The sequence below is a fragment of the Triticum aestivum genome, chromosome 1A (genome assembly GCF_018294505.1).
Source record: "Triticum aestivum cultivar Chinese Spring chromosome 1A, IWGSC CS RefSeq v2.1, whole genome shotgun sequence".
Lineage (NCBI taxonomy): Eukaryota > Viridiplantae > Streptophyta > Magnoliopsida > Poales > Poaceae > Triticum > Triticum aestivum.
The window spans coordinates 159637661-159657959 of record NC_057794.1 but is presented as its reverse complement, the minus strand read 5'-3'; positions in this window follow the sequence as shown (position 1 = coordinate 159657959).

The window sequence follows — 20299 nt, the reverse complement described above, 5'->3', positions numbered from 1 at the left end:
TGTTGCTATTGCTTTCTTCATGACTTATACATGTTCCTATGACTATGAGATTATGCAACTCCCGTTTACCGGAGGAACACTTTGTGTGCCACCAAACGTCACAACGTCACTGGGTGATTATAAATGTTCTCTACAGGTGTCTCCGAAGGTACTTTTTGGGTTGGCATATTTTGAGATTAGGATTTGTCACTCCGATTGTCGGAGAGGTATCTCTGGGCCCTCTCGGTAATGCACATCACTTAAGCCTTGCAAGCATTGCAACTAATGAGTTAGTTGCAGGATGATGTATTACAGAACGAGTAAAGAGACTTGCCGGTAACGAGATTGAACTAGGTATTGAGATACCGACGATTGAATCTCGGGCAAGTAACATACCGATGACAAAGGGAACAACGTATGTTGTTATGCGGTCTGACCGATAAAGATCTTCGTAGAATATGTGGGAGCCAATATGAGCATCCAGGTTCCGCTATTGGTTATTGACCGGAGACGTGTCTCGGTCATGTCTACATTGTTCTTGAACCCATAGGGTCCGCACGCTTAAGGTTTCGTTGACAGTTATATTATGAGTTTATGAGTTTTGATGTACCGAAGGAGTTCGGAGTCCCGGATGAGATCGGGGACATGACGAGGAGTCTCTAAATGGTCGAGACGTAAATATCGATATATTGGACGACTATATTCGGACATCGGAAAGGTTCCGAGTGATTCGGGTATTTTTCGGAGTACCGGAGAGTTACGGGAATACGTATTGGGCCTTATTGGGCCATACAAGAAAGAAGAAAAAGGGCCTCAAGGGTGGCCGCACCCCTCCCCTTGGTGTGGTCCGAATTGGACTAGGGAAGGGGGGCACCCCCTTCCTTCCTTCTCCTTTTGCCTTCCTCTTTTCCTATTCCATATGGGAGGTGGAATCCTACTAGGACTAGGGAGTCCTAGTAGGACTCCACACTTGGCGCGCCCCCTCCTAGGGCCGGCCTCCTCCTCCCTTGCTCCTTTATATACTGGTGCAGGGGCGCACCCCAAAGACACAACAATTGATCCTTGAGATCTATTAGCCGTATGCGGTGGCCTCCTCCACCATAATCCTCGAAAATATTGTAGCGGTGCTTAGGCGAAGCCCTGCGATGGTAGAACATCAAGATCGTCACCACGCTGTCGTGCTGACGGAAATCTTCCCCGACATTCTGCTGGATTGGAGTCCGGGGATCGTCATCGAGCTGAACGTGTGCTAGAACTCGGAGGTGCCGTAGTTTCGGTGCTTGATCGGTCGGGCCGTGAAGACGTACGACTACATCAACTGCGTTGTGCTAACGCTTCCGCTTTCGGTCTACGAGGGTACATGGACAACACTCTCCCCTCTCGTTGCTATGCATCACCATGATCTTGCGTGTGCGTAGGAAAATTTTAAATTACTACATTCCCCAACAAGTCCATGGTGACATTAGTAGGTACAAAGATTGGGCTGCTGACCAGCAGTTCCGGGTGGCTCTGTTCTTCAACAATAGGCAGAGGAATGTAGTCCATTTGGTTTTCATTGTTCTCATGATCAGCATCATCATTGTTGTCATGAACATCATCATCAACCCGCATCTCATCATTACCATTAACATCGGATTTAGACTGGTTCACCTCATTGTTTTCATTCATTGCATTTCCCACAGCAGCAGGTGCATGAACATCCTCATATGGAGATCCTAGATGCTCATTGTGAGGATTGATAACCACCTGTTCCATAGGGATGTTTCCAAGGACCTCATCATGCCAAAACCCTTCCTAGATTTGTGGTAGTGGATGGGAATTACCTCCATTAGGAGGAAGAGGATCCTCATCTCCACCATGATTTCCAATTACCTCACGTGATAGAATGTAAGTGGGGCATGTCCATGAGTCACCATATCCAACATCATCAAGATTGCGCAATACAATAATACTAACACGAAGTGTATCTACACTCATAACTCTGACTTTCACAATATTTCTAGTTTTGTCTCTAGGATCTTTGTTCAAGATCAAAAACCTACCATACTAAGAGACAGTACGACTGACAACTCCAACATCCCAGCACTCGAGCGGGTAGTTCATCAATATGAGCCAAACATCATGGGTAAAAGCAATACTACGATAGTTCAAGCTCTTGTCATGCCTAGTGATGCGAAGAACAGAGTCCCTAATCTCATATAGACTGTTACTGACAGCAAAGTCCCTCGAACATGCAGTAGTAAACTGAATCAGAATAGTGCCCATACCACATCACGACATGTAGTTGCTCCGCCAACCACTAGCTTCCAGGAACTCTGAGATCATTGCATTGGCGGCCGGAAAATCTTCAGGAGAGATGCCTGGAACTAGAGTAGCAATGACCCACTCACCACAGACTATCGGGAGCTCACCACCTAGGACGACATAGCCTCGATGCGCGTGCTTAGGTCTAGGAGTGATGATTGTGGTGCCGGCAGGGAGGTGTGGGTAAGGATTGCAGGGGTAGCAAGCCATGGCATGGCCGTCAATGGTGGTGGTTTCAGGTGCAGCAGGGTTGTTGGGCAGAGTAGCAAAATGCGAAGGAGCAAGGGGAAGCTCCTGGGATTTACTGTGCACGACAGGTGCATCCGATTTTATCCGATATTCCACCTTGCGGTTTTTCTTGTTGAGACAAAATCTAGCTATGTGATTGTAACTAAAACATCTTCTGCATCTAATACTGTTACAACAACCAGAGAGATAATGACCATATCCCAAGCATTTCGAGCAGAAAATAATTTTAGGTGGTTTATCTGGAATACAAATCGATTCCAAGGTGGGTTGTCCGTTGGGCTGTGGTAAATGAGCGTTGGTGGGCTCCGTGTTATCAAGACGACCCGAACTAGAGTTGCAATTTGAAATACCGTTGGACCCTACCACTATCGATCCGTTATGCATGGGAGTAGTTGAGCTACGTACCTCGTTGGGCCGAAAGATCCAATCATCCGTGCCGGCGAGCGTGATATGGAGATTACCAATCAGAAGAGATTTAGCTCCTGATAAGATCTGATGATTACCTCTCTCTATTATCGTGATACCTAGATTTGGCCGAGGGGCTGAGGTGAGATCATTGTGGATCTTCAATAAACTTCATTGACAGGGACGTTCCGAGGTGGAGACTTTTTTGTAAGACACAAGATGCCATTCCGCCTCCTGTTCTTTGAGCCATAATCTCTCTCCATAGATCCAATTAGGGTGGCCCACCACTACATAGATGGAACTAACATTTCAACATATTACAAGTGAAGGAATTTGAACGAACTATATGGAAACCCACTACCTTTGAGCAAACAAAAATCGGTACACATTACTAGATATATGAATCACGATGATTGCATCATAGGCGGCTCTAGTGCATGATGATATAGCAAGGCTGACATTTAATGGATCAAGCCTAAACGTCGATCTACCAAATGATGCCAGTGATACGTCTCCATCGTATCTACTTTTCCAAACTCTTTTGCCCTTGTTCTGGACTCTAACTTGCATGATTTGAATGGAACTAACCTGGACTGATGTTGTTTTCAGCAGAATTGCCATGGTGTTATTTTTGTGTAGAAATAAAAGTTCTCGGAATGAAATGAAAACTAACGGAGATCAGTTTTGGATTTAATAAAAAATATTGGTGAAAGAATCAATTGAAGGGGTCCCACACCCTGGCCACAAGGGCGGGGGGCGTGCCCTCCGTCCTTGTGGGCCCCCTGGACCTCCACCGACCTCAACTCCAACTCCATATATTCACGCTCGGGGAGAAAAAAAATCAGGAGAAGGATTCATCGCGTTTTACGATACGAAGCCACCGCCAAGCCCTATTCTTCCTAGGGACGGCAGATCTGGAGTCCGTTTTGGGCTCAGGAGAGGGGAATCCATCGCCATCGTCATCATCAACCATCCTCCATCACCAATTTCATGATGCTCACCACCGTGCGTGAGTAATTCCATCGTAGGCTTGCTGGACCGTGATGGGTTGGATGAGATTTACCATGTAATCGAGTTAGTTTTGTTAGGGTTTGATCCCTAGTATCCACTATGTTCTATGATTGATGTTGCTATGATTTTGCTATGCCTAATGCTTGTCACTAGGGCCCGAGTGCATGATTTCAGATCTGAACCTATTATGTTTTCATGAATATATTTGTGTTCTTGGTCCGATATTGCAAGTTATAGTCACCTACTATGTGTTATGATCCGGCAACCCCGGAGTGACAATAGTCGGGACACTTCCCGGTGATGACCGTAGTTTGAGGAGTTCATGTATTCACTAAGTGCTAATGCTTTGGTCCGGTACTCTATTAAAAGGAGGCCTTAATATATGTTAGTTTCCAATTGGACCCCGCTGCCATGGGAGGGTAGGACAAAAGATGTCATGCATGTTGTTTTCCATAAGCACATATGACTATATTCAGAATACATGCCTACATTATATCGATGAATTGGAGCTAGTTCTGTGTCACCCTATGTTATAACCGTTGCATGATGAATGTCGTCCGACATAATTATCCATCATTGACAATTGCCTACGAGCTGGTTTCATATTAATCTTTGCTCAGTTACTTTTCTGTTACGGCTGTTACGATCGCTACAAAACTGCTACTATTACTTTTGCTACCGTCACCGTTACTTCCATATAACTTTGCTACTAAATATTTTGCTACATATATTAAGTCTTTCAGGTGTGGTTGAATTGACAACTCAGCTGCTAATACTTGATAATATTCTTTGGCTCCCCTTGTGTCAAATCAATAAATTTGGGTTGAAAACTCTACCCTTGAAAAATGTTGTGATCCCCTATACTTGAGGGTTATCAAGACCTTTTTCTGGCGCCATTGCCGGGGAGCATAGCTATATTATCTGAGTCACTTGGGATTTATATCTGTTGATTACTACGAGGAATCTGAAAGACAACAAAACCAAGATCTATCCCTCAACTATGAGGGGAGGTAAGGAACTGCCATCTAGCTCTGCACTTGATCATCCTTCTGTTTTGAGTAAACTTGCGACTCCTACACCTGCTATTGATTCTGATATGTCACATGTAATTGATGATGCCACTTCTGCTATGCATTATGCTCATGATGAAACTACTTCTCTGCTTGATAATACTGTGCCTTTAGGTGATTTTCTTGATGAACAACTTGCTAGGGTTAGAGAGAATGAAATTACTGAAACTGGTGATATTATTGACTGGAGATTATGATTCCCCCCCTAGATATGAATTGCTTGTTGTACCTGAGGGTTATGTTATGGATGAAGAAACTTCTAGAGACTTTCTTGCTTGTAATGATAGAGATGATCTTAAGAAACTGTTAGCTAAGCTGAAAGATAAATCCTTAAATTCTAGAATGAAATATGGTCCCAATTTTTCGACTTCACCTATCTTTGTTACTGATAAGGATTATGAATTCTGTCGATCCTGAGTTAATTACTTTGGTTGAATCTGATCCTTTCTATGGTTATGAATCAGAAACTGTTGTGGCATATCTTACTAAATTGAATGATATAGCCAGCCTATTTGCTCATGAGGAAAAAAATTGCTATTAATATATTCTCGAATTGTTTCCTTTCTCATTAAAGGGTGATGCTAAAGTATGGTTTAATTATCTCGCTCCTGGTTGTGTGCGTAGTCCCCAGGATATGATTTATTACTTCTTCGCAAAATATTTCCCCGCTCATAAGAAACAAGCTGCCCTAAGGGAAATATTTAACTTTGTGCAAATTGAAGAAGAGAGTCTCCCACAAGCTTGGGGGAGGCTTCTCCAATTACTTAATGCTTTGCCTGATCACCCTCTCAAGAAAAATTAAATACTTGATATCTTTTATAATGCACTAACCGATGCCTCCACAGACCACCTGGATAGTTGTAACATCCCAAAATTCTAAATTTTGGGATGTTATATTAAACAAATAGTTTTGATTGTTAGTTTGATTGTTGCGTGAATGATTGGGTGAAATTGAGTGAAATTTGAAACTTTTTGAAAGTTGAATGAGAGGGAATAAAAGGACTTTCCCAAAAGTGTTTCCATCTAAAATGATTTGAAACCTCATTTGAAAGTAATGCAAACTTCATGCCACTCAAGGACTTTCAAGAGAGGAGATGAAATGACTTCTCCAAAGTTTAAATGAAAGAGAGTGGGGAGTTAAACCACTTTTCAAATTCCATTTGGAATCCCTCCCACTTGAATAGTTTCAAATTCCTCTGACCCATTGCAAAATAAAGGGAGGAGTAATATGACACTCCAAACTAGGGGCAAATTTGAAATATATTTGAACGAGGAAAAACAGAAAAGATTTGGAGGTGGTTTGAATTTCAATTTCAAAACCATTTAGGAGTTATTTGACTTTTAAACAAATTATTTTTCTCCTAAAATTAAATAAATGGAAATAAGGGTAAAATGATTCCCTTCAATGGAAAATTAGTAGAAAATAATTTCGAAATCATTTTGGTATTTTAAAAATGAATTTTATTGGGTTTTATTGCAATAGTGGCATTGTCTGCTTTATTAAAAATTTGGTGGCTCCTATTTGTACATGAAAATATGTGCATGTTTTAGGATTTAGTTTTCTAAAAAAATTGGTATATAATATGTCTATATAAAAGTCTTATTGTTTTTCCTTTATTTAGTTTTCTTGTCTGTGCTTATTTCAAAAAAGAAAAAAATGGCCGAAGCCGACGGACCGAGGCCCACCTACCCTTCTCTCTCTCCCTCCCTCGGCCGACATACCACGCCCGCGCCCGAACCACCGCCGCATCGGTTGCACGCCCCCTCGCTCATTTCCCCACTGCCGCTGACGCGCGGGGCCTACTGTCCGACCTGACCCGCTCCTCCTCTTCTTCCTCCCCACGCCAAGTTGCGCCGCCGCCACCGGAATCCCGATCTTCTCGGGATCACGAATCCCCTCACCCCCTTCTCCAAGCACCCTCCCCTATATATAACTCTTGCCCCTCATCTGATTCTCCCTTAAAGCCCCTACTCCCGTCGCCTCTCCCCGTCGCAATTTCTCGCCGGAGTTCGCCTCTGCCGCCGCATGTCGTCGCTCACTCCACCGCCCACGCTCACGCCCAACCTCTCCCAACACCACCAACAGTCGTGCCACCCACTGTCGCGTCGCCCGGTTCCCTTTTTTTCACCGGAGGACCGCCGTAGGACCAACGCCGACGACCACCGAGCGTCGTCTCCGCCGACCGTCTCCGACCACCTCCGCCGATGCCACGACCATCGTTGGGGACGCCACGCGCTGCTGCACCTGCCTATGAACTTGTTCGACGCCGCCGACCACAGGAGACGCCTCGCCGACGACGCCCGAAGCCCATGCCGCCTTCGACCACCGCGGTGAGCTCTCCACTCCCACTCCACCGTTAGATCTGCATCGAACACGTTAGATTAGATCTTTTTTTTGCCCCAAACCGTCTTCTGTTACGGTTAGGTCGTCCATCCGCTAGCTCTTTTCAGCCACTGCTTTAGTCCAGCCGCGTAGCGCCACGTGGCCTTTGACCGATCGTAGTGTTTTTTTTTTCTTTCTGTTTTAGTTTCAGAATAGTTTCTGTTTTAGATTGGTTATAACATTTATGTTTTAGATCCAAATTGAGAGATTCTTTTTGCATTAGATTCAAAATTTCTCCAAGTTTCTGTTAGAACAATTGGATTTCAGATTTGAGTAGTTTAAATTTTAGTTTGATGAAATTTATTCAAATCACTATTTCGGCCGTATATTGAGTTTTATGAAATATTTTCGATTGATTCTTTTTGCTACTGTTTTGTTATTGTTTTGTATATCCAGTAGCTTATAGTTATTTAGTTTTAGTTTATTTTAATTAGGTTTATTGCGAAAACAGTAATGTTTTGCTTATGTAGTTGTTCTAGTCATATAATTAGTGTTTTTAATTATTTTTAGTTAATTCTTTTTGTAGATTTTTACATCTTGTCATATGTTTCTGTTAGACTACAGTAGATAAATTTTCTAGTTATTTATTAGTGTTTTTAGCTACTGTTTTAGTATTTGCATGTTTAGTTCATAGTGATAGTTGCTAAATATAGTTTTATTAGTTTTAATGTATTTCTTTTGCCACTTCAATATATGTTGTTATTGGTTCTGTTATTTAGGAGCAAATAAGTTTTCATAAATTGTTTTAGTATTGTTTACTATTGTCTTAGAGTTTTCTTTAGTAGTTTTGTTGTGTAGTTTTCCTTTCTTCTTATTTGGTGTCCCTTGTTGTTTTGCAATTTATTTGTTGGTTTTATTATGAGTGTTAGAATTGCTTGCTAGTATGTTTGCTTATATTAATGCTATGTTTGACTATATAGATTTTCAATGGAGTGACGAATAGTTCTACTAAGTCATTATTCTGAGAGCGTTATTATCTTCATCAAGTAATACCAAGCAAGTTCACTTTGACCATGTTTTTCATACCTATGTTTTATTTGCATGTAGTAGCACCCTTTCAACAATCCCTCTAGTAGTTTTATTGAATCTTGTAGTTGAGTAGAATGCATGAGGTAGGAACCCATCTACCTGTTACCAAGCCCGGGACGTTATATAGTTTTGATGCTACGCTACAGTAGACGGGGTTTGGTATGAGTGCATGAGAGTGGTGTGAAGAAGGAGGACTCTACGTCAATAACAACTCCATAATGGAATTTGCAAGGACTGCATCTTCAAGGCCTCAAGACTTCAAGACTCGAGACGAGAATTCAATACACACTACTAGGTGAAGGACGGTTGACGGGCACCCTGGAGGAACCAGTGGATGGCCGGGATGCATGGAGAAGCGCCATGACATCTTGCGGAAAGCTTCACCCAGACTCAAAGAGACGAAAGAATACTTCATGCCCGGAAGCTTACCTGTGCAACCGCAAGTCACTATGGGCTTTGGCTTGGTTTACCTTAGTGGTGACTCTGGTTGGGACGGTGCTAGCAGATGTAGAACTACGGTAGGATTGGATGAGCACCGGACAGTGGTCAGGGGAACTCTTCGGAAGATCATGTTTCGGTCGTCTTGTTCACAAACACCGTGAAGTGCGAGAACGAAAAAAGAGGGATCGAATCTTGCGGGTAAAGGGTACAAACCTCTACAGAGGGTTAAAACCTAATTGATTAGCCGTGTTCTGATACATCTTCGATGTATCTACTTTTCCAAACACTTTTGCCCTCTTTCTGGACTCTAACGTGCATGATTTGAATGGAACTAACCGGGACTAACGCTGTTTTCAGCAGAATTACCATGGTGTTATTTATGTGCAGGAACAAACATTCTCGGAATGACCTGAAACTTCACGAAGCCACTTTTCAGAAAATAAGAAAAATACCTGCAAAAGATGAAGGTCAGGGGGCCCACCTCCTCTCCACGAGGGTGGGGTGCGCGCCTGCCCCCCTAGGGTGCGCCCCTTACCTCGTGAGACCCCTGTTGCCTCTCTGACTCCAACTCCAACTCCAACTTCATATATTGTGTTTCGGGGAGAAAAAATTCAGAGAGAAGAAATCGTCGCGTTTTACAATACGGAGCCACCGCCAAGCCCTAAAACCTCTCGGGAGGGCTGATCTGGAGTCCGTTCGGGGCTCCGGAGAGGGGAATCCGTTGCCATCGTCATCATCAACCATCCTCCATCACCAATTTCATGGTGCCCACCGCCTTGCGTGAGTAATTCCATCGTAGGCTTGCTGGACGGTGATGGATTGGATGGGATCTATCATGTAATCGAGTTAGTTTTGTTAGGGTTTGATCCCTAGTATCCAATATGTTCTGAGATTGATGTTGCTATGACTTTGCTATGCTTAATGCTTGTCACTAGGGCCCGAGTGCCATGATTTCAGATCTGAACCTATTATGTTTTCATCAATATATGAGTGTTCTTGATCCTATCTTGCAAGTTCATAGTCACCTATTATGTGTTATGATCCGTTAACCCCGAAGTGACAATAATCGGGATACTTACCGGTGATCACCGTAGTTTGAGGAGTTCATGTATTCACTATGTGTTAATGCTTTGTTCCAGTACTCTATTAAAAGGAGGCCTTAATATTCCTTAGTTTCCGTAAGGACCCCGCTGCCACGGGAGGGTAGGACAAAAGATGCCATGCAAGTTCTTTTCCATAAGCACGTATGACTATATTCGGAATACATGCCTACATTATAACAATGAACTGGAGCTATTTCTGTGTCACCCTAGGTTATGACTGTTACATGATGAACCACATCCGGCATAATTCTCCATCACTGATCCATTGCCTACGAGCTTTCCACATATTGTTCTTCGCTTATTTACTTTCCCGTTGCTACTACTATCATCACTACAAAATACCAAAAACATTGCTTTTACTTCTGTTACCTTTTGCTACCGTTACCACTACTATCTTATTACTTTGCTACTAAATACTTTGGTGCAGATATTAAGTTTCCAGGTGTGGTTGAATTGACAACTCAGCTGCTAATACTTGAGAGTATTCTTTGGATCCCCTTGTGTCGAATCAATAAATTTGGGTTGAATACTTTACCCTCGAAAATTGTTGCGATCCCCTATACTTGTGGGTTATCAAGACTATTTTCTGGCACCGTTGCCGAGGAGCATAGCTCTATTCTTTGAGTCACTTGGGATACATATCTGCTTATCATTATGAAGAACTTGAGAGATCCGAAAACCAAGATCTACCCCTCAACTACGAGGGGAGGTAAGGAACTGCCATCTAGCTCCACACTTGATTCACCTTCTGTTATGAGTAAGTTTGCGACACCTACACCTGCTTCTGCTATTCGTTCTGATATGTCGCATGTTATTGATGATGCCACTTATGCTATGCATGATACTTATGATGAAACTACCTCTATGCCTGATACTACTGTGCCACTTAGTGATTTTCTTGATGAAAAAATTGCTAGGGCTAGAGAAATTGAAAATATTGAATCTGACGATACTGATGAAAGTGATGATGAAGAATCACTTGTTATTCCTAAGGGTTGTGTTTTTGATCAAGAAGCCTCTTTCGCTATTTTAGCTTGCAAAAATAGAAATGAACTAAAAAAAGTTATTAGCTAAATGGAGTAAGCAATCTCTAAGTGCTAGAATGAAACCCGACCCTGCTTTTGCTACTTCACCTATCTGTGTTATTGATAAGGATTATGAATTCTTTGTTGATCCTGATATAATTACTTTGGTTGAATCTGATCCTTTTCATGGTTATGAATCTAAAACTGTTGTGGCACATCTTACTAAATTGAATGATATAGCCACCATGTTCACTAAAGATGAGAGAACTCGTTACTTTTACATCCTTAAAATATTTCCGTTCTCATTAAAGGGTGATGCTAAGATATGGTTTAATTCTCTTGATCCTGGTTGTGTGCATAGTCCCCAGGATATGATTTATTACTTCTCTGCTAAATATTTCCCTGCTCATAAGAAACAAGCTGCTTTAATGGATATATATAATTTTGTGCAAATTGAAGAAGAGAGTGTCCCACAATCTTGGGGGAGGGTTCTCCAATTACTTAATGCTTTGCCTGATCATCCTCTTAAGAAAAATGAAATACTTGATATCTTTTATAATGGACTAATCGATGCCTCCAAAGATTACCTGGATAGTTGTGCTGGTTCTGTTTTCAGGGAAAGAACACCGGATGAAGCTGAAATTTTATTGAACAATATGTTGACAAATGAAAATAATTGGACACCTCCGGAGCCAATTCCTGAGCCTATTCCTAAACCAACTCCGAAGAAGAGAGGTATTCTATTTCTCAGTCCTGAAGTTATGTAAGAGGCAAAGAAATCTATGAAAGAAAAAGGTATTAAAGCTGAAGATGTTAAGAATTTACATCCTATTGAAGAAATACATGGTATTAATTTACCGCTTGTTGAAGAAACATATAATCTTAATACATTACCTATTGAAGAAACTCATGGTCTTGATAACCCGACATAGGTAGTAAAGGTAAATTCTCTCTATAGATATGATAAAGCTGAAATCTCATTTACTAAGTTTGCTAGCCCATGCTTAGATGAGTTTGATAAATTTATGGCTAAGCAAGAAGACTTTAATGCTTATTTTGGTAAACAATTGAAATACAATTCAAATATGCTTGAACACTTGGGTGATTATATGGCTAATGTTAAAGGTGAACTTAAACTTATTAGTAAACATGCTTCTATGGTTACCACTCAAGTAGAACAAGTACTTAAAGCTCAAAATGATTTGCTCGATGAATTGAATAATAAAAATAATGATAATGTTGTTAGCGTGGCTACTAGAACTGGTAGAATGACTCAGGAACCTTTGTATCCTGAAGGCCATCCTAAGAGAATTGAGCAAGATTCTCAGAGAAATAATATAGATACACCTAGTACTTCTAAAATGAAGAAAAAGAAAAATGATAGGACTTTGCATGCTTCTAGTGAACCTGTTATTGAAACACCTGAGAATCCAGATGATATTTCTATTTCTGATGCTGAAACACAATCTGGTAATGAACCTGAAACTAGTAATAATGTTACTGATAATGTTCATGATGATGCTCAACCTAGTAATGATAATGATGTAGAAATTGAACCTGATGTTGATCTTGATAACCCACAATCAAAGAATCAACGTTATGATAAGAAAGACTTTGTTGCTAGGAAACATGGTAAAGAAAGAGAGCCTTGGGTTCAGAAACCCATGCCTTTTCCTCCCAAGCCATCCAAGAAAAAGGATGATGAGGATTTTTAGCACTTTGCTGAAATGATTAGACCTATCTTTTTGCGTATGCGATTAACTGATATGCTCAAAACCAATCCTTATGCTAAGTACATGAAAGATATCATTACAAATAAAAGAAAGATATCGGAAGCTGAAATTTACACCATGCTTGCTAATTATACTTTTAAGGGTGGAATACCTAAGAAACTAGGAGATCCCAGTGTACCAACTATACCATGCTCCATTAAAAGAAATTATGTTAAAACTACTTTATGTGATCTTGGAGCCAGTGTTAGTGTTATGCCTCTCTCTTTATATCATAGACTTGATTTGAATAAGTTGACACCTACTGAAATATCTTTGCAAATGGCTGATAAATCAACTGCTATACCTGTCGGTATTTGTGAGGATGTGTCTGTTGTAGTTGCAAACGTTACTATTTTAACGGACTTTGTTATTCTTGATATTCCCGAGGACGATAGTATGTCTATTATTCTTGGAAGACCCTTTTTGAATACAGCAGGGACTGTTATTGATTGCACTAACGACAATGTCACTTTTCATGTTAACGGTAATGAGCACACGGTACACTTTCCGAGGAAACAACCTCAAGTTCATAGTATCAACTCTATTGGAAAAATTCCTTCGATTATATTTGGAGGTTTTGAATTTCCTCTTCATACTGTCAAGAAGAAATATGATATTCTTATTATTTGGGATGTGCATATCCCCGTTGAGGTAACATAGTGTTATCCGAAATCTCTCCGGTTCCATGTTATTCGGAATGAGTTCGTTAACAAGACTTGATCAACCTTGTTAGAGGATTCCTTTTGATGACCATGAGATGGATGAAACTAGAAGGCACAACCTTCTGTAACCCACTTTTACTTTCTGTTATTTGTATTAAATAAAATAAAAATAAATATTTTTCTGCCTGTTATCTCATTATTTGTGCAATATAAAAATACCTCGAAAATAAAAGTTCTCCAAAGGCCCTGAAATTTAAATATGATTTTTTCTAGAATATTTGAGAATATTTGGCACTGAGAACACAGCAGGGGGCCAACCACCTGCCCACGAGGGTGGAGGGCGCGCCATACCCCCCTGGGCGCGCCCCCTGCCTCGTGGGCCCACGGTGGCCCTCCTCCACTTAATCTTTCACCCATACACTTTTTCTTCCTCCACAAACACGAATATCCAGCTCAAACCCGAGTCCAAGCTCGTTTTGCTGCCATTTTCGATCTCCTTGCTCAAAGCACCTCTCACAAAACTGCTTGGGGAGATTGTTCCTTGGTATGTGACTCCTCCATTGGTCCAATTAGTTTTTGTTCTAGTGCTTTATTCATTGCAAATTTTTGCTACTTAGGTGACCCTGTTCTTGAGCTTGCATGTCAAATTTATATGGTCAAAAGTAGTTTTGATGCATGATATATGCCCTAGGCACTAGTAGGAGTAGTTGCTATCAATATTATTGAGTTTTGTTTACTTTTATTTTGAAGTTACTAAAAAATTTCAGAATTTTTCAGAGGAAGAAATATGCTTAGGAAAATGTTCCAAGGTGATTCTTCAAGGAAGCAAGGACCTAGGCTTGCAATGCGTGATGCTAATGACGAGCCACCAAGAAACGCTCCAGTGCGTCCTTGTGAATGGCCTTCTGAGAACTTTATGGATCGAGCGGGAATTAAAGAAGAATTTAACGCATATTTGCGTAACACTGATCTTGTGAGCTTCGAGGAAGAGAAGTGCAGCCAGTTTCACAACCTCACCAGTACCTTTGTGAGGAGGTTTGTATTTTCAACTTCACGTAATTCTCCAACTGTCCTGTTTGATCTTTATGATAAATCTTACACTATGGACTTAGAGCATTTTACCACTGCATGCAAACTTCCACAATGGGGTAGTATAAGGGATCCTCGCAAATCTGAATTTAGAGATTTTCTTGCTAGCATAACCGTGGGAGAATCTAGAGATATTACACAAGCTACCATAGGGAGCATTCACTTTCCTGCCATACATTACTTTGCTCTGTTCATATGTAGATGCATAAATGGTAAAGATGAGGCATGTCACATGTGTGTCCCCGATCTCAGTATTCTTAGGAGTGTTGTGTTAGGAGACCAATCTTATAATTTGGCAGCCATTGTTGCACATAGGTTGCACCTTAATAGATTTGATGGAGATTTCTTTGGAGGAATTTATGCAATCCGCATAGCTAATTTTCTTGGTATAGCCATACGCGAAGATGATATTGAATTACCACCTGCTTATCTAGATTTTAATGCTATGGTTCACCACCAGTTTGTTGAGATGAATGAATCACCTCTCTAGTATCGACTAATCTTTGTCAGACGTCGTGCTTTCCATATTACTCTCCTTGCTCCTGCCTTCTTTGATTATCAGGCAAAAGGAAGATATACTATTACCAGAGAGGAGGCAGATGAGTACGAGAGGAGAGCGGAGGCCGCTTGTCGCCACGTTGCAGCTCAGCAGGCGATAGCCGCTGCATTGCAGTACGACCCTAGCTACTATTATGGATATCCGCCAGGCCAGCCGTGGCCATAGACCAACTTAGGCCAAAAGCCTAAGCTTGGGGGAGTACGTATTTCCCATCGACATTACATTTATGTTCACACACTCATTGCTAGATGTCGGTGCTCATACTTTTTCATTGTATCATCCATGCTAGTTTATTTTCCTTTTTATGCTTTCTTCTTGGGTGTTTGATAAACCTTAAGAAAAACCAAAAAAAATAGTTGTAAATTTTAATCAGTTTAATTTCCATGCTTGTAGTAGTAATTAAAAAGAAAACTCAAAAATATTTCCTGTTCTTATTTTGCTTGTTGGGAGCTTTCCTGTGTAAATAGTTTTATTTCTTTTCTTTTCTTTGGGGGTCGATAGGAGAAGACCATGATTAAATTGTTGAAGTGGCTCTTATATGCATTATTGTTTATCTGACAAAAGAGCCCATATTGCCTTGTCTTCTCCTATTTATTGAATGCTTGCAGATTCCAGCTTAGTCCAATGCACATGCACTATTATTATTATTCACAGTATTCGGTCGTGCAAGTGAAAGGCAATTATGATGATATATGATGGACTGGCTGAGATGAGAAAAGATGGTATGAACTCGACCTCTTTTGTTTTTGTAAATATGATTAGTTCATCGTTCCTTATTCAGCCTATTATGAATAAACATGTTTGTAATGACAACTAGAGATCATATTTTCTTGTGCCATGCTTGATTAGCTATGAGTTATAATGGTTTACCTTGTGTGCCAACATGCTATTGAGATAGTTATGATGTGGTATGATAGGGTGGTATCCTCCTCCGAATGATTTAAGTGACTTGACTTAGCGCATGTTCACGCATGTAGTTGAAACAAAATCAACATAGCCTTCAAGATATTTATGTTCATGGTGGATTATATCCTACTCATGCTTGCATTCGGTGTTGATTAATTTTAATGCATGTTCATGACTGTTGTCGCTCTCTAGCTGGTCGCTTCCCAGTCTTTTGCTAGCCTTCACCTGTACTAAGCGGGAATACTGCTTGTGCATCCAATCCCTTAAACCCCAAAGTTATTCCACATGAGTCCACTATACCTACCTATATACGGTATCTACCTACCATTCCAAGTAAATTTGTATGTGCCAAACTCTAAACCTTCAAATAAATATCATGTTTTGTATGCTCGAATAGCTCATGTATCAACTAGATTTGTCTATATCTTCCATGTTAGGCGGGTTATTCTCAAGAGGAGTGGACTCCGCTCCTCACTCATGAGATAAATGGCTGGTCACCGGGATGCCCAGTCCCATGCTTTATGCAAACTAAATCAAAATAATTGCAAACAAAACTCCCCCTGGGACTCTTGTTAGTTGGAGGCACTCGTTGTTTTGAGCAAGCCATGGATTGATTCTTGTTGGTTGAAGGGGGAGTATAAACTTTACCATTCTATTTGGGAACCGCCTATAATGTGTGTAGCATGGAAGATATCGCCATCTCTTGGTTGTTATGTTGACAATGAAAGTATACCGCTCAAAATATTATTCACCTCTGTTTCAAAACCGAGCTCTGGCACCTCTACAAATCCCTGCTTCCCTCTGCGAAGGGCCTATCTATTTACTTTTATGCTGAGTCATCATCCTCTTATTAAAAAGCACCAGTTGGAGAGCACCACTGTCATTTGCATTCATTACTGTTGATTTACATTGAGTATGACTTGACTGGATCTCTTTTGCCATGAATTATAATGTCTAGTTAGTCCTTGGTCTTTAAAGGTGCTCTGCATTTATGTTTTGCGGTCTCAGAAAGGGCTAGTGAGATACCATCTTGTTATATCATATTATGATTGTTTTGAGAAAGTGTTGTCATCCAAGATTTATTATTATTGCTCGCTAGTTGATTATGCTATTGATATGAGTAAACATGAGACCTATGCGTTATTGTGAATGTGGTTAGTTATAATCTTTGATGAAAACTTGAATGATGGATTTACATATTTACAACAACAAGAGAAAACCGAGTTTGTAAAAGTTTCTTCTTTATCACTTTTAGTTTGTCAACTGAATTGCTTGAGGACAAGCAAAGGTTTAAGCTTAGGGGAGTTGATATGTCTCCAACGTATCTACTTTTCCAAACACTTTTTCCCTTGTGTTTGGACTCTAACTTGCATGATTTGAATGGAACTAACCCGGACTGACGCTGTTTTCAGCAGAATTACCATGGTGTTATTTATGTGCAGGAACAAACGTTCTTGGAATGACCTGAAACTTCACGGAGCCACTTTTTAGAAAATAAGAAAAATACTTGCAAAAGATGAAGGCCAGGGGGCCCACCACCTCTCCACGAGGGTGGGGGGCGTGCCTGCCCCCCTAGGGCACGCCCCCTACCTCGTGGGCCCCCTGTTGCCTCTCCGACTCCAACTCCAACTCCATATATTGTGTTTCGGGGAGAAAAAAATCAGAGAGAAGAAATCATCGCGTTTTACGATACGGAGCCACTGCCAAGACGTAAAACCTCTCAGGAGGTCTGATCTGGAGTCCGTTCAGGGCTCCGAAGAGGGGAATCCGTCGCCATCGTCATCATCAACCATCCTCCATCACCAATTTCATGATGCTCACCTTCGTGCATGAGTAATTCCATCATAGGCTTGCTGGACGGTGATGGGTTGGATGGGATCTATCATGTAATCGAGTTAGTTTTGTTAGGGTTTGATCCCTAGTATCCACTATGTTCTGAGATTGATGTTGCTATGACTTTTCTATGCTTAATGCTTGTCACTAGGGCCCGAGTGCCATGATTTCAGATCTGAACCTATTATGTTTTCATCAATATATGAGTGTTCTTGATCCTATGTTGCAAGTCCATAGTCACCTATTATGTGTTATGATCCGTTAACCCCGAAGTGACAATAATCGGGATACTTACCGATGATGACCATAGTTTGAGGAGTTCATGTATTCACTATGTGTTAATGCTTTGTTCCGGTACTCTATTAAAAGGAGGCCTTAATATCACTTAGTTTCCGTAAGGACCCCGCTGCCACGGGAGGGTAGGACAAAAGATGTCATGCAAGTTCTTTTCCATAAGCACATATGACCATATTCAGAATACATGCCTACATTATATCAATGAAATGGAGCTAGTTCTGTGTCACCCTAGGTTATGACTGTTACATGATGAACCGCATCCGGCATAATTCTCCATTACTGATCCATTGCCTACGAGCTTCCCACATATTGTTCTTCGCTTATTTACTTTCTCGTTGCTACTGCTATCATCACTACAAAATACCAAAAACATTGCTTTTACTTCTGTTACCTTTTGCTACAATTACCACTACTATCATATTACTTTGCTGCAGATATTAAGTTTCCAGGTGTGGTCGAATTGACAACTCAGCTGCTAATACTTGAGAGTATTCTTCGGCTCCCCTTGTGTCGAATCAATAAATTTGGGCTGAATACTTTACCCTCGAAAACTGTTGCGATCCCCTATACTTGTGGGTTATCATGTCCCTGGTTACGGACAATTTGAGCATCTGGACTTGGATCTATCTCGGAACTCCCAACACCAGATTTATAACTAAATTGTGGGCAACTTATGATGATTCGGGCTATGAGATATCGGTTGGCGGAACCATGTCATGATAGAAAACTCCATAATACAGACTCCGGTTAATTCCTTTGATGTAGGGAAAATAAAACCAGCTTTTATGCAAACAAAACTCAGACCCAGAGCCACAAAGCCATATTGCATGTAGTATAGTTTATCATCTGTTTTTCTTACAGTGATCTTGCTGGTACATTCAATGTACTGACCTACACGGCTGCAATGTATCATGTTGCAGGATTTTATACGATGAGTGAGTTTCGTTGATTGGGTTATGGTCTACACTCAACCTGCCGATGGCGTTGATGGGACTCCACACCCGATTGTTTGTTTCCGCTGAGAATTATGAGGTATATATTAGTTTTACGTTATTTATACATGTGATTGCACTTTGATATATACATTGATGTACTGTGTGTGCCAGCATACTGATCTAGGGATGACACAGATACACAGAGACTTGACTGTCTAAGGTCGGGTCGCTACAGATATGGTATCAGAGCATATGTTGACTATAGGACGTGACCCTAGAAATTGGAAAGCCCTTAGGACATGAAATCTCTAAAACTTTATTTTCAAAAGAATCCATTACTTCTCATCTTTTCTGATTTTATCAAATATTCTCTCTTACCTCAAATAGTTAGACTATACCCCTTTCCCTTTTGACCACACGGAGGATCAACTGAAGCCGCTCCAAGAAGGACAAGATATCGGACAACCGATGACCATTTCAGAGTAAAGAGGATTCACCATGCATTAGAACAGTTGAAGCTACAACAGTTGAAGACTCCGAAGACTTGAAGAATCTGAAGAATTATTTGACATTTAGAAGACCAAACCCCTGTTATATACTTGCGTTAGATGCGGCAATTTGTGAGTTGTTATTTGTTTGATGTTTTTCCAACAGCCATAAAAGAAAACCTGTTTCTTTAAAACTATTGTTTGTATTGTGTGTATCTCCCTCCACTCTTCTCTCATATCTCAACCAAAACCTTTGGATCCAATAGATGGTGAATGAAGAAGGACTAGTATTCTCTGGACCGATGACTCAACGAGAGGTAGAACTATGGATTCAGAATACCGAGGATCACTTCAAGAACAACTTGATTGGAAGCAAGTATGAGGTTCAATACGCTCTTCGGTACTTTACAAAAAGTGCTGCAACCTGGTGGAAAATGCATAAAGCCATACAAGGATGCAGTGGAGCAAGAACTTGGGTGGAATTCAAGAAGACTCTGTTAAGATCCCGTCTCATTCGGAAGCACTGGGATAACCCGATCAAGAAACCTTGTGCCCGCAAGATTTGTGGAGAAATAGGACACACTAATGAAGAACACAAGGATGGATGCCCTCATTGTGAAGGAATTCACCCACCCGAAGAGTGCCCGATTGGGCAAGTTACTTGTTTCCTGTGTGAAGGAACTACACACTACCCTGGTCAGTGTCACATTTACCCCAAGGTACAAGAAAATTACCAAGCAGAAGAAAGAAGCCGTGAAA